Source organism: Anas acuta, chromosome 1 (genome assembly GCF_963932015.1).
Source record: "Anas acuta chromosome 1, bAnaAcu1.1, whole genome shotgun sequence".
Taxonomy (NCBI): domain Eukaryota; kingdom Metazoa; phylum Chordata; class Aves; order Anseriformes; family Anatidae; genus Anas; species Anas acuta.
Window position 1 is genome coordinate 81,619,727 of NC_088979.1, and position 11,518 is coordinate 81,631,244.

At 49.6% G+C, this 11,518-nt stretch overlaps 1 long non-coding RNA gene across 1 annotated transcript; it reads right to left on the minus strand.

Moving 5' to 3' along the window:
- Positions 1-423: 423 nt before the first annotated feature.
- LOC137857974 (uncharacterized) lies at positions 424-11,071 on the minus strand. Its single transcript, XR_011097447.1, has 3 exons — positions 9,967-11,071; positions 9,422-9,640; positions 424-573 (listed from the first exon to the last, which is right to left on the minus strand). It is a non-coding gene; the product is annotated as an uncharacterized lncRNA (long non-coding RNA).
- Positions 11,072-11,518: the final 447 nt, after the last annotated feature.

Genomic DNA, 11,518 nt, shown 5'->3' on the forward strand with positions numbered 1-11,518 from the left:
GGTAGGATGGCAAGGAAAGTGGCGCGGCACTTTCCAAAGTGCCTCCATCGGGATGTTCCTCTGAGTTCTCTACGAGGAGGGAGAGGCTGGGAGGCCACAACTGCTCATTTTTTCCATTGCAGTAGTCCTGTGCCCGCTCGCTAAGGGTGGCATGGTCTACGGATGGGAATGTGTATGATGGCTGCTGCCTTCCAAAACTCATCTCACAGATATTTCCAGCAATTCAGACTTCAGTCATTTCACTCAGCATTTTCTATCAGTTTCAAAACAAACTAACAACAATAGCAACTTTCTTCACTTGGGGAAAAAAAGCCAAACTGAGAGACGGAGGCATTCCTTTCTGCTCCTTCCACCTTCCGTAGTTACAGCCAGCTGTCGTAGGATTGCTGGGGCACTGCTGGCAGTACAGCTGTGGTTTTCCTCTTTTCTTTCTTAACTTTTTTATTTTTCAGAAAAGACCGTTGATTATTTTGAAAATAGTATTTGTTGGGCCATTTTCTGCGTCCCACCACTGAGTGAAACCTTGCTGAAGTCAATAGAGTCGTTCCAGGTAACACCATGTCTGAATCTGGCCTAGGAAAACATAAAATGGAAGGTGTCACATTCCGAAAAGTGTAGGCACATTTGCAGCAAAGGAGTTGAGAAAATCAACTAAAATATTTGTAGGCTTAATTTAAAGCCAAAAGTTGTAAGCCAAAAGCATTATCTCGGGGAGGGGGGAGTGCCTAGAAATTTCTAATATGATTTCGCAGTGTCCTTGAATTTGAAAAAATATATGTCTGCGAGTGCAATTTTGGCAAAAACACTCCTGCCTCTCAAAGCTAGCATATCCTTACTGAGGCACCACAGTAGTATCCAGAAATACATTTCAGACCACTGGAATGTCTTTGGTCACAGTATTGCATCACAGTAACACAATTATCATCACAACAATGAGCTTTTGTTGTTAATGCTTATGACATTTCATAATTAACTAGGCGATGGCATTTCTCTGACCTAATACATTGAGCTTGTCTTGCAGAAGCAAGGTACGTAGTGCTCCTCTTCAGCCTTCGTCCTTATCTGGGGCTATAAAGCAACTTTTTAAAGGGTCAGCGCCAGGTATGCAGGGTTCTTTCCTTTCTTAAATATAAAGTGATACCAAATCCACTGTTAATACCAAGGCCTTGACTGTTTTTTTTTGTATTAGGGGAAGTACAAACACTGAACAATCAAGACAGTTTATGCCCTTGAGAGTGTCTTTCTTTTATTGTCACAGTTTCCCTTCCCTGGTTGTCACTCTGATAATGCTACACTGTGTTGGGGCACGTGAACCTGACTGGCAACTGGCTACAAACACATGAAATAATTATGAAAAAAAAAAAAAAAAAGAGAAGTGGGCCAGGTTATTTCCATTGCCCAGGATAAATGAAATGCAGAAACTAAACAATCAACGCTGAAGAGTTGCTTATGAATTGAAGTTGTTTTTCTTCCCCTCAGTTGTTGAAGCTTAATGACCAGAGGTGGTCACAGTCCTGGAAGCGCACCTTGTGATCTAGCCAGATTCAATTAGCAGGAACTCATTTTACAGCGTGTGGGCTGATTATCAGGGATGGAGAGCACCCACAGGTTCTGCCTTCTAATGGAAGTTGCCACTGCTCAGCATCTCCGCAAATGCATCCGTGTCTCCTGCGAGACACCAGGCTGAGCTTTCTGTAGGGTTAGCACTTGCAGTTTAACATCAGCCCCCCCACTACCCGCTGGAACGTGGGCGGGCAGGCGGGCCCCACAGAGAAGAGGCTACAAAGAGGCTGTGGATGGGGCGAGCTGGGAAGAGCTGGCAGCAGGGGATGTAGCGTTGGAAGCCTCTGGTGTCAAGGTGAGGGAAGGAAACCCACTGATAGTGCTGCAGGAAGACTGCTTGTGTGGCAAAGCCTTGCTGGGGCAGGAACGAGCTGCAGAGGCTGCCCTGTGCGGGCCCCGAGCTGCCAAAGAGCCCTGCCTCTTTGGAAGAGGGCACTAACAGCGTTTCTCCACCACAGCATGCTGAAAAAACAGGAGCTTCTCCCCTCCCCCTTCCCCCTCTCTGAAAGAAAACAGAAACAAAATAGGAGCCGCATTCGCAGCACCGTGCCTGTGGTACAGTTATTCCACGGGGAAAACCTGATATATCCACCTATTGTCTGAGCCACTACTGAGGGCCCTTAGTGAATGACCCAGCTACGAAAACAGGTATCCTTCCTTAGAGATTAATGCGATATTTGCGTCTGATGTTTCCTGCCATGCAGCACAGATTGTTTGTGCTGATGGACAAGTGAGAAATATGGCTTTCCAGAGGGGGGGAAGGACTGTTGCCACACACCTTTACTGTCGTCCTCTGGAACAGCGTATTAAATTCGTTTTCCATCCATCCCCGTAAATACATTTCCTATAATTGCTCCTATGTCAGATGCACTGTAATCCGTCCCCTCCTACGTCAGCTGCATTGTTGTAAACCCCCCTCCCTCTGATGGCAGGAAAGCTGTAATCCTCCTCTTACGTTACACAGGAGCTGCATCTCTGACATTTTCAATTGCACTCACCCCAAGCCAGGCAGAGCGGGGATGGAGAACAAAACCCCAGTTTCTAGACCATGAACGTAATGAGTTCTCTGGGGTTTTGAGCGTGCATGTGGGTGTTTGAAAGTAAGGTCAAACACGTTTTACACACTCAGCTGGCTTTCTCCAGTCGCAGACCAGACAAAGATTGCTATTGCTGCAGAACATGAGGAGCTCAGCAGAATTTCTGCATGACATTGAATCATGCATCATATATCCTTACGTACTGGTTCAGTGTGTAGGCTGGGATGAAGGGTAAGACGATAAATAGCACTCCAGAGAAAAGGGTTAGCAAAAATCTTGCTTCATAAGCCCCGAATGGTGGAGTGACTCCCATGAAGGAGTGAGGGAGGGGGGTTGGCTCATGGTTTGTGAGTGGGACACCAAGACAATCTATTTTCAGGTACGTACGCGTCTGTTACGCTGCAGTCCCAGGAGCTGAGCAAGAGCCTGTGAACAATAACACACAAAAGGCAAATTTCTTACGTGCAAGTCTTGGCACAAGCCAGCTCTGAGCTTCCAAGGAAGGAGAACACAGGGCATATGGCATCTAAATATATGCGATCATGGATGACAAGAACCATGGAAGAACTTTTTGGACGGAGCTGTTTGTTAACATCCTGAAAATATCTTTCTCAAGATGGATACTGACAAGACAACTCAAATCCAGATGGTTCCCCAGCGATTGTTTCAAAAGAGCTCTGACTCCGGGGTGGAATAAGCAGCTTGTGTTACTGGAGAAGGTTGCTTGTGACTCCTCGAATGGGAAGCCAGGTGTTTGTACTTCGGTGAGAAATCCCCCTCCTGTCACACAGCTGATAGAGCCAGAGGGCACACAGCTTTGTCTTCGTACCCAGCAGGGCGTGCTATCTTCAGAAGCTCCTCATGTTCTCGACCAGTTTGGGGTTGGCTCAAACTCTCTTTCTGCTGACAGCCATCGCCTCTCAGAGGATCAGCGGTGATGGGTATTGACTGATTTGCACCGGGTCCCAGGGCAAAACCCCTTCTGGTGGGGCTGTGCGTGGGTGTGCGTGTGCATTACCCCACAGCTGCAGATGGCACATCCCATCAGAGGTGAAGATCTGGGACCGACAGGACTGGCCGTAACAGAGAGTATATGGTCTGGAAGGCCTCCAGAGACATCTCCTTACTTCACTGCTTGTCAATAAAACACAATCTGATGGGCAAACCTTTCCAGAGTCTCATTCGTTAATGACAATAAGAGATTACAGATAGGAAAGCCTATCTATTTTCTAGTTCATTCCTTTGATGGGATGGAAACATTTTCATTGCTTGAAATATGAAGCACAACTTAACCTGGGATCGAAGGCTTTCGCTTACAGCAATATCGGCAAATATTTTTCTCAGTCAAAAAGTAAATTTCTCACATTTGAAATCAAAGGGATATGTGCCTTCTCTGTTAATGCTGGAAGGTCCTCCTCCTGGTGCTTTTTGGGAAGCAGAACAAGCTGCCTCACAGAACATATATCAAAGCAGACGAGCACAAGCTCTCAGTGTGGTACAAACAAAGTACGGGGCACAGCAGCTCATCTCCACAAGCAGGATGGGGCTGTGGTGGAAACATCTACCCTGCATCTTCATAGGACTGGAAGGTACTATGGAGCAGCCTACAGCAGGCTCCTCTGTTTCCAGAACCTCACAATTTTTGCTGTTTTTCGTAAACAGGAGGCTTGTTAAATAACACAGCAGCTGCACGAGTGTTTAGAGAGGTTGTACTCCTGCAACAACATTTATAAAAGGGAAATATTGGTTTGGGAATTGGGGGCTAGAAAAAAATGCCAAGACCAAACCGACGGAATGAGCAATGAGTATTAAAGGCATGAACAGTTCACCAGTGATCCTGTGCTGGTCACTGAAGCTGTTCACTAAGGAGTTACCAGTGATGATGAACTCTCAAAAACTCTCAAGCTTCAGAAATAGACAATTTTTCCTGAAAATGTTGTTAATGGAGGCAGACACAGGTTTTGCTTTTGGGCTTCCTGTTCACTCAGGGGACAGTGGCACATGAGGCTGGCTGAAGACCTTGGAGAGAGGATAGCAATAGCTAGACTGGAATGAAAAATTAAAAATGAAAAGTAGGAAATAAAAATTAAAAAAATTGCAATGTTTTCCCCTCTTTCTGCATATGTGCTTTAGTGCCTTATGGAAACTCGCATTTCTCCCTCCATCACAAACACAAATTGCGCCTCATTGCAAACTTTTACCCTTCATCGCCTTTCTGCCTTCACTTCCCGAACTGTAAAGCACATAATGGCTCTGCCCATCCTTCCTGGCCTGAGGGCTGGCGGAGAAGGGCTGCCCCTGGGGTTCCCAAGGGCTCAGCTTCAGCTCCCAGCAGCTCCCTGGCCCATGGGGTTTGTTGTCTGTGAAAGCCCTCGCAGCTGTCCAGTCCTACATTCGCTCTGGAGCCGGGAGAATCGGGGTGCTCCAGGCTGAAAATAGTTTAAGACAACTGCATCCTGTCCACCTGGCAGTCCCCCCGCAGGTTCTTGCGGATGGCCCCAAACAGCTGCTCAACAGCTGTATTTGGGAGATGAAGGGACCTGTGTAGTGTGTTGAGTTGTCAGAGCTGCCTCGGAAAGGCACAGCGTGCCTGCCTGTCCTGCCTTGGCCGAAAATTCATGCACAAGGGAAAAAATAGGGGAGGGAAAAAAAAAAAAAAAAAAAAAAAAGGAGGCCTTTGCATCAGACCCCTGTGTGGTGTGTGCAGTTACACAGCTTTCTGGATGTGGCCCCAAAGTACCATCCACAACCCAGAGGGAACATGCTGATACCGTGGGCCCTATGCAGACAAGGCTGACAACCCTTCCTTGCACACGTGGCGCTGTTAATGCCGACGTTGTGTCAAACAGTGAAAATGAATGCTTCCCTAATAATTGCTCTCAGGAGAAGTCACATTGTAGTCTGCGTCCCACAGAAACATCATGAGTCAGAGGAGAGGTAATTCCGCGACAATTGTGCTGTTAGCTGGGGTCTGGGCTGTGATGAGCAGGCAGGTCCCAGTAGGGTGGTAATTTTCGTTCTGTCATCCTACATTTTCCTTTTTTACTGCTAAATTGTTCGTACTCTGAACCCCTGCCCAGGTGTATTTCATTGCCTGTGTTTGCAGGGGGAGAAGCACCCTTTAGATGCATGGTTTGCATCATTCATCACAGACTGTGGTCCTTCTGCTCCCGTTTTCTCTGTGGCAAGAGCCCAGTCTCTCTTTCTGACACTGTTTTGCAGGGCCAAGTCCCTTTGCCACTGCACTGAGCAGCACTAAAAGCTTTTCAATAGCTCATCAAGAGTCCAGTGACCCAGCTGCAGATGGAGATGCTGAAAATATTCTGATACATATGTGCTGATGGCATCTAAAGTTTGCTGAGCGATAAAATGAAGGAGGGATAGTGGGATACTCCTGGAGGAGAGCAGGGCCCTCCCTGGTGGGTCAGCACCTGAAATGCCCGGCTTTCTGTGGTGTGTGAGCTGTGCTAATGGGATGGACGTGTCAGACAGATGGGCTGGGCACCAAGCCTCGTGCAGTTAGTCTGTCAGATGGGAACGTCCTGTGCCAGGGGCTGTGTCTCACAGGCAAAGAGCTAAGCACGCTGTTGGCTCTTCGTAAATACCACATTAACAGCTGGCATGTGCAGGGGCCAGTGCTTCAAAAGGACACGCTGAGGAATGGGACCTCTCTGGGGGCAAGGGGGAGGTGCTGCAGATGCACAGGGACAGGGCGAGAGGCAACAGAAATGGGAAATTCTGATCAGACACTAGAAAAATAAAAGTCCCCATGTGGGAGGTAAAGGATGACCAGAGATGCTGTGCGATCTGCACCCTTGAGAGTATTCAGAGCTCAGCTGGATGAGTCCCCAGCACAGTCCTTGATGTGTGTTGGCCATGCTTGGAGCAGGGGCTGGGACCAGAAGTCACCTGAGGCCCTTCCTGACCTGCACAACTCACCGGTTTTATGACCAAGCAGGACAAGTCCCAGTGATTCACAGAGACAGCCTGAGGAGGGAGACTGAGCTAAATTCTTCTCTGCTCTATCACCATTAAATGAGAAGGTGCAAAAGTCACCTTGCTCACCCCGGGGACTGCGAGGAGCTGCTCTGCATTAGGAACCCACGAGATTGTGTGTCTCATGGCATGTCTCTAAGTTCATTAAGGCAGGAGAGTTTTATTTAGTTTATTTTATTCTCTCATTCATGAGAAATCACTGAATCACAGAACTGAAGGGGTTGGAAGGGACCTCGGAAGATCATCAGGTCCAACCCCCCTTGCCAAAGCAGGTTCCTCAGATGCTTGGCCCAGGCCAGCAGGAGGTGGCACCACCACCACCGCTGCCGCCATTTTGTGAGGAGCACCTGAAGCTGAAGGGAAATGGACAGCTCAGGGTGTTTGCCAAGGATCACATGAAGTGCTTCATCCTGTGCAAAGCTCATTTCCACATTTTTATTTTTTATTTTTTTGGCTGCCAGAATTACAAGGCCCCTCCAGCCCAGCTGTCCCCAGCTCCAGGCAGCAGCGGTGCCCTGGGAGCAGGAGCAGAGCAGGGGCACGGCGATGCCTGGCCCGTCTCAGCCAGAAAGTAAACACGATGGAGGCAGGGAGGGATGTTCACAGGATTTATGGCTGTCACCCTTGAAGCCTGCGGCTCGTTTTACTCTCTGTGGCAGGTAGTTTTCTCTGAATGAGTTGCAACACCACAACAACTCCTCGTGCTCAACCACAGCAGGAGCGCGTGTTTGTGACAGAAATTGTGAATAAAACTGATGGGATTTTTTTAGTTTTTAGTTTTTAAGAAGTAGAAAAGTAATGATATGAGAACTGAGCACAAGCACTTTCACAGGAACTGGCTGCTCTCTCTCGTTGGGTCGGTGTCTTCGCCCAGCACATAAACAGCACCGCTCACACAGCCCGCAAGGAAATCTGACCGGCAGCGCACGCTGCCTGGGTGGGGAGATATTTTTGTCCTAAAGCCCCAAAGAGGAAGAAACAATATTGAGCAGAGAGCATAGGTGAAAGGCAAGCTGTGTGAGACAAGCCTCAGGGCAGCCTGGGGAAGACGGGTGAGTTGCTGTGTGGGTGAAAGCCAGAGACCTCTGTGGCCATAGGGATCAGCCCAGGAGGATGGGAAATGGGAATTGTGTGTGGGAGCCGGAGAGATGAGCCCCTGGTGCTCCCAAATAGAGGGGAAGAGTGGGAGGAAAGATGAGCCGAGTTGCGGGCAGAGGCTGCTCAGCCCTGAGCTTTAAATGTCAGGGTGAGGAGGTAACCAAATGTGGAAGGAAAGAGAGCTGGATGGTATTGGAGGGATGGAGAAAGTGGGATGGTTTGGCTGGAGCAGAGAAAAAGATGACTGCAGCTGCCCTGCCCTGGATAAGCCAGAGAGAGTTGGGTAGGATGAGCTTACAAAGCGATGCAGTGCTTGCCCATCCATCAGGGAGCACAGAGAAGGTGGCACAGACTCGGGGTACGAGGGAAGCAGCGCTGTAGGGACAGGGGAAGGAGAGGACTTCATGATGCTGTGCACATGGGCAGCTCCTACCCTGAGAGAGGGAAGCCCTGAGTGCCAGAGGTGTGGTGGGCATGGATGGGCCATGGCCAAGCCCAGCAAAGAGTTGGGACCAGCTCTATTGGCGTTTTGAAATGAGCCTCACACACCCCATCCACCAGAGGTTTCCCCATGGTGGGCTCCTTGGGGAGCTGCCACCCAAATACAGTGCCTCAGCCTTGCAGGAGGGCGGTGGCTGCTGGCAATACCACTATACCTTGGGCTTCCTCTGTATGCTCAGCTGTGTCCCATCCCATCCCATCCCATCCCGTCCCGTCCCGTCCCGTCCCGTCCCATCCCATCCCATCTTTGGGATAGGAACAGCAGCCTTGGGAAGAGCTGGCTGAACAGAAGCAGTAGCTGTGCAAAGATGGTCCAGGAAAACTCAAAACTAAGAACCACCATGAAACCATCAACAGATGGGGCAGCAAAGGCCTGTCCCCAGGCCTAACACATCTCCACTGAGTGGTATCTGTGACCCAGCCTCCTCGTGCCCATGCACAGAGCTAGGTAAGGTGCAGTAAGCAGTGCTACAAGACCCAGGGAAGCCAGATTTGAAGAACTGTCACACCTGGGCTTTCTTAGAGCTCTGGTCCAGATTTGTTCTCCAACACCCCCAGTGACTGCTGCTTTTTGTGTCTGTCCTGGACAGCAGTGGTGGGGGGGACAGGACTGCAATGTAACCAGTCCTGGTGGGGGTAGGAGAAGTCCTCCTGCAGCCTTGTCTGCCAGACTGCTCTCACCCCTGCTGTCAGCAAGCAGTGATAGCGGAGGGAAAGTGTTGGTTTTCCAGAAAGGTTTATTTTCTTAAGAATTCCTATCCCTTGTAAGTCACTGGAGGATTTTCTGCTGACTTCAAGGGATGAAATCCTAGCACTGAGATATCCAAAAAATGTGTGCAGGGGCCAAGGAAGTTGCTCTATCAGCTTTTGGGACACCATTTGGCTCTAAGAGCACTCTGCATGGAAACACGGTGGAGATTTAAAGGCCACATCTCCAAGTGGAACTCACCAGTATGGCATTCCCAGTCTGAAAGATCTGTAGCCCCCCAAAACAAAGTGCTAGCCCAGTATACATTGAGCCCACTGCAGACTTAATTAAATCATTTCATGCTCCCATCCCATGCTGCTGGAAGAGCAGTTTGAAATATTCTCAAATAAACAGGCACCAAGTAAAAGCAAGGGTCAGTGTTTAAGAGCCCATGGCTTGTGTGAGGCAGAAGAAATTCTCTGGGTGCTTGCTAGATCACTTTAAAAACAGCTGGTATGGGGGAAAGGGATGCACTTACCTACAAATACCCAGTCTCCTGTAAAGAGAGTGCTATTTTCTGGGCTCTCTTCGAAACAGCCCTCTAGATGGGAGCATCCCGACCATCGCACAGGAGGCATTCTCAAACCACACGAATGTGCAGTGAGGTGGAGGCTCTAAGTGCTGGTCCAGACCTTCTGGAGAAGGTCAACACCCTGTTTAACTTCCATTAATGTTACTCCAGTCACTTTTGATGGTACTGAATAGAAAAGGAAAAAAAAAAAAAAAAAGTATAAAAATAATCTTAAAAGCTTTGCAAAAATACCACATTTTTAAAGACAGGCGCATTTGCTTTAAAGTGGTTTTAAAAGGAAAAGAAAGAATGAAAGGATAAACCTTTCTTCCCAGATTCCCAAATTCTGGGCTGGGCACTGACCAGGACATGATTCAGGGCTGGTCAGGCCGTGCTAATGTGGCCAGTGGAGATGGTCAGGTAGCAGCAGGGAGTGTGGGGCAGGAGGTGTCCCCTGTCAGCCCACACTTTTGGAGCAGCATGGAGTGAGCAGAACAAAAGTCAGGTTTTACCACTGCCATGACAGCTTGAAGGGTTGGAGAGAAAGGCCGTGAGGAGCAGTCCGTGTCCAGAAAGAAGAGAAGCAGTGGTCACAAGCTCCGAGTGACCGCAAGTGCTTTACGCCACGCATAAATGTCACACCACATTTTAACTACTGGATCAGCCTCGTTCAGCCAGCTCTGGACTGGTGACAAGTCTGCTGCACTGCTTTTCAGCATGTTTCCCTCACAGGATTATCTAGCAACAAACACTGCGTTCAGAAAAGTGCTGCTGCTGCAGTTCGAGATTTATTTTAACTCTCCAGAAAAACAAAATCTCTGAATCAAAACAAAAAGAGCCACGAAGGAGTGTGGGAAACTTTTTTCCTAGATAAACGTGAAGTGACATCGCCGTGCTCCCTGCACCCCGACGAGGCTGCTCGGATGCCACCCGGAGAGGAAGGAGGATGTGTGGGCTAATGAGTAATGGTAGGACTTCGCTACAGGGCTCTGAGTCAAGGAGCACCTCAGACAAATCGCTAATTGCCTGTGATTTACTCCCAGTTATCTGAGGAGCAGCAGCCCAGTCCTGGGAACACAGTGAATGTTTAATCAAGCAGATCTCAACTGCTGCTTTCAAACCCGGGCTTCTGAAGCATGCGGGATAGTTGCAGCATGTCCTTTAGCCCTCCCAGCAGTGGGGGCAAGCCCCCTTTCCAAATGCAACCTCTTGGCAACCTGCAGGGACCCCGGGCGCAGAGGGGCCAGCCTGTGCCCCCTGTGGCCATGGGGCTGGAAGAGGGTCGGCCATCAGCTGCGTGGAGCCGAGCCAAGTGAGATTTTTTTCAGGCATCTCAAGCCGGAGGAAGGTTAGCTAGTATTACTAGATAAGGCATTTTCCATCACAATATGACATTTGAAAATGCCCCGTTCCCAAATAAGCATTTCTGAGAAGCCTGAACAAAAACAAAGTGTCAGGATTCATTGGTGAGACTGCTGCATGCCGCTGCAACTAGCCCCCCGCCCCCCTGCCCCTGCGTGCTTCCCCCTTTGCCTTCTTCTTTCAAGGAAGAAAAATAAATGTTGAAATTGGAAGGCTTCCAGCAGAACTGAAATTTCATTTTCCAGCAGCCGGGACAGGAGGGTCGTGCAGGCCCATGGGGCTGGGGGCTGCAGCCACTGCTCCAGGGGGTCCTGGAGGTGGTGTCAAGCAAGGTGACAGCTCTACCTGCCCATGGAGCAGTGGGATCCACAGGGATGGGAGTGCTCGCTTTGTGCAGCTTGCTGTGGAAGCCAGTACTCCTGGATATGGCTTCCCTTATTGGGATTGTCCCTCACCTCCCCAGCTAGCACCCCATCGGCCTGGGGTGGTCTGCACGCACCTCTCGGGTGCAGGGCTGGGACCTCGCGGTCAAGCACCCCCTGTGCCAGGCAGCCAGCCAGCCCTGCACTCCCGCAGGGTAAGCATCTGAGGAGGATGACCCCTCTCTCTGCTCCACGAAGCTCCTGCGTGACATTCGGCCATTGCCCGCCACATCCAGGGGCAGAGTTCAGAGCCCACGCCGGTGACTCAGCACCTCGCTGG